Source organism: Triticum urartu, chromosome 5 (assembly GCF_003073215.2).
Source record: "Triticum urartu cultivar G1812 chromosome 5, Tu2.1, whole genome shotgun sequence".
NCBI lineage: Eukaryota > Viridiplantae > Streptophyta > Magnoliopsida > Poales > Poaceae > Triticum > Triticum urartu.
In genome coordinates this window covers 118,096,028-118,100,368 of record NC_053026.1, presented here as the reverse complement: position 1 = coordinate 118,100,368, position 4,341 = coordinate 118,096,028, and positions in this window count along the sequence as shown.

Here is a 4,341-nt window from a genome sequence, read left to right as displayed (position 1 = left end):
CACTAATACAACTATCATGTGAAAATTTGAAAAATTTCAGGGGCCATTTGACCTTTTAAAAACATTTAAGTGATTTTCTAACCATTCAATGACCGTAATTCAAATTTGAACTACATCTACATGCAACGCCTAACCATAACGGTTTAAAAAATAATTTTTTTGTGTACTTGTGTGTGAGTTAAAAAATTATCAGACGATATAAATATCTGGTGTTGAACAAAAATGTAAAGATCTGGCAAGACAACCGGCCCCCACACGATTGACACTCTATCTCGCGGCTCGAGATTTGATAGGTGACTGGCGGGGATCATTAATCAGACACGGTTTTGCATTGGCAATTGTCAGCTATTATGTTCACACATGGATTTTGGCTATTATGTTCACACACGGATTTTGCTGCAGGAATCGTGTGTAATTCAAACTACAGTACTCGTAAATTCCGGCGACCGGCGTGTGTACTGTCCCCGTCGATCTAGATTTCAGCCGCCAATAAATACTACCGTGCTCACGTCGTCCCGCCTGCATTCTCACATCCTCTTCCCGCTTGCCCTCTCTCTCTCTCTCAAATCTCTGCCATGGCGCCGCCGGTCTGCCCACATGCCGACGAGGAGTCGCCGCCCTGATACGTCTCCAACGTATCTATAATTTTTGATTGCTCCATGCTATATTATCTACTGTTTTGGACTATATTGGGCTTTATTTTCCACTTTTATATTATTTTTGGGACTAACCTATTAACCGGAGGCCCAGCCCAGAATTGCTGTTTTTTTGCCTATTTCAGTGTTTCGAAGAAACGGAATATCAAACGAAGTCCAAACGGAATAAAATCTTCGGGAACGTGATTTTCTCACCGAACGTGATCCAGGAGACTTGGACCCTGCTCCAAGGAACAAAAGAGGCGGTCACGAGGGTGGGGAGCGCCCCCCCTAGGGCGTGCCCCCTGCCTCATGGGCCCCTCGTTGCTCCTCCGGCGTACTTCTTCCTCCTATATATACACACGTACCCCAAACAATCAGAACAGGAGCCAAAAACCTAATTCTACCGCCGCAACTTTCTGTATCCACGAGATCCCATCTTGGGGCCTGTTCCGGAGCTCCGCCGAAAGAGGTCCGTCATCACGGAGGGCTTCTACATCACCATAGCCCCTCCGATGAAGTGTGAGTAGTTTACCTCAGACCTTCAGGTCCATAGTTAGTAGCTAGATGGCTTCTTCTCTCTCTTTGAATCTCAATACAAAGTTCTCCCCCTCTCTCGTGGAGATCTATTCGATGTAATCTTCTTTTTGCGGTGTGTTTGTTGAGACTGATGAATTGTGGGTTTATGATCAAGTCTATCTATGAATAATATTTGAATCTTCTCTGAATTCTTTTATGCATGATTGGTTATCTTTGCAAGTCTCTTCGAATTATCCGTTTGGTTTGGCCAACTAGATTGGTAGTTCTTGCCATGGGAGAAGTGCTTAGCTTTGGGTTCGATCTTGCGGTGTCCTTTTCCAGTGACAGAAGGGGCAGCAAGGCACGTATTGCATCATTGCCATCGAGGATAACAAGATGGGGTTTATTTCATATTGCATGAATTTATCTCTCTACATCATGTCATCTTGCTTAAGGCGTTACTCTGTTTTTAACTTAATACTCTAGATGCATGCTGGATAGCGGTCGATGAGTGGAGTAATAGTAGTAGATGCAGAATCGTTTCGGTCTACTTGTCATGGACATGATGCCTATATACATGATCATGCCTAGATATTCTCATAATTATGCTCAATTCTATCAATTGCTCAACAGTAATTTGTTCACCCATCGTAGAATACTTATGCTCTTGAGAGAAGCCACTAGTGAAACCTATGGCCCCTGGGTCTATTCTCATCATATCAATCTCCATCACTTTTATATTGTTTAGCTATTTACTTTGCCTTTACTTTTTACTTTGCATCTTTATACCAAAAATACCAAAAATATTCTATCTATTAGATCTCACTCTCGTAAGTGACCATGAAGGGCTTGACGACCCCTAATCGCGTTGGTTGCGAGTAGCTATCGTTTTGTGCAGGTATGAGGGACTTGAGTGTGGCCTCCTACTGGATTGATACCTTGGTTCTCAAAAACTGAGGGAAATACGTACGCTACTCTGCTGCATCATCCTTTCCTCTTCGGGGAAAACCAACGCAAGCTCAAGATGTAGCACGCCCCCCGAGGACGCTCACTCAATTAGCAGCAACGAGGACCCCTACGCGCCGTGATGCGGAGCATCCTATGATCATCCCCATGACACGAGCACGAGCTAGAGCTCTCGAGAATGAGGTGACTTCTTTCCTTAGTGATATCCTATTTGATCCTCTCGAGGCATGGCTACTACCTAAGTCCAGAATGTTATGCATGATTAGGTATCAAGAGGACCCTCCCGAAGATGCCCGTGAAGTCGGAAAAACCGCCAAGTCCATGGATGAAGAGAAACGCCGAAAGGAGAAGAAGGCAGCTCCAGGACCCGGACATCCGGCCGCTGGAGACGACCACTACAGCAACAACCGCCCCGCCGCCAAGTGCCACAGGTCCCAGACATCCGACGTGAACCCCAGACATCCGGCGCCTCGCCAAGTCCCGGACATCCGCCCTCGCCCCCGAAAATCCGGCACCCTCCAAACAGATATCAACAAAGTCAGCTCCTCTAGCCCGGACATCCGACCTGCCAGCCCGGACATCCGGCTCTCCGTGAAGCCCCGGACATCCGGCCCATCGCCCGGATGTCCGGCCTCCCCTGCCTGCGTGCAGTGCATCTGGGCCAAGGCCCATGTACCCCTTCGCCCCTTAGACTATATATACTCCCCCTCCACCTACATTTTAGGGTTAGCGTTGTGTTAGCTCATTTGTGAGATAGAGCTTCGCTCATCCATATTGGATCTACTCCACGAGAGAGACCACGGCCCCTCTACGGAGAAGATCCACCTTGGATTCAAGACCCCTCACGGGAAGATCCCTTGTGGATTCAGACCTCCTCACGAAGAAGAACCGATTACCTCTGTATCGTCCGTTGTTGACTTTGGATCTTGTATCTTCTTTCGTGTTTCGATGGATCTAGCACATATGTGACTTATTCTTGTTTGTTTGAGTGATTCTCTTCGTGTTTTTCCGCTTGTATTTCCCCTCGTGTTTCTCCTCGTGTTCTTCGCGGGATCACTCCTTTCGTGAAAGATAGGCCACATAGGGTTCCACCCTTACATCATCTGGTATCTAGAGCCACGTTGATCACGATTTCAGAGCCTCCCCTCGTAGTTTTCTAGCCTAATTTGTCGTGTTCTCCCCAATTTTTGAAAATCCCACCAAAAATAGTCCCCATTTTTTTGTGATTTGTTGGTTTGACGAAGTTTGTTGATTTTTGATCCATGAATTTGCTTAGGTTTCGAGTGGATCTAGCATATCCCCAATTTCCCCACTTTCCATCCCGAAATTCCATCAATTTTGCGCCCAATTCATCTATTTCCACCCCCAAATCAAGTTTTGATGTCCCAAACGAGATCTGGATCGTCGGGCCGGGACATCCGGGCCCCGAAGCCAGACATCCAGCTGTTGGAGCATAAAACCGCACGGTTCTGACAATCAGCCCCCGGATATCCGGCCCCCACCCCCGGGATGTCCGGCCCCTGTACATTCAGCTTCCCGTTTTCACCCGTTTTGTCCATAACTAATTCATCCGTGAGTCCGATTTTCCGCGTTTCTTTAGCTCGTTGAAAAGCTCTTGACATCCCCCTTCCTACAAAAATACTACCAAACACCATTTGACTCAATCAAATATTTGGAACTTTGGCATCTTTGCCTAGGGCTTCCACCACAACCTCCACATAACCACGACCAACTTCTGCAACCTAACCAATTTTGTTCCCCATCGCATTAGTGGTTGCTTGAGGAGTGATTTGAGTCTCCTAAGGTGTCTAGGCTACTTAGGGACGGTTGCTTCTTCATCAACCACCACCACTACCGCATAGGCTTGACCACCATACACTTCCACCATCCCAACTTAACCCAATTTTGTTTGTGTTGTGAGTTGTGTCTCCTAAGGTGTTTCGGTTACTTAGGGACCGTGCTTCCAACTCCGACACCGTGTATAGTCCACCACCTGACTCTCGACTTCCGCATTGCGTACTCCATAACCCATCATTGCCATTTCCGCAATCCCATTGAGCTTCCGCAACCACCACTGCATTCCCGCTACCACCATTTGACATTTGAGATTTTGAGTTTTCGCTGTTTTTCCGTTTTCCTAAGGTGTTTCCGCTACTTAGGGATGAGTCTCCATCATACATGCTACTTAGGGAACACAAGAGAACACTCAAACCAACAAGAA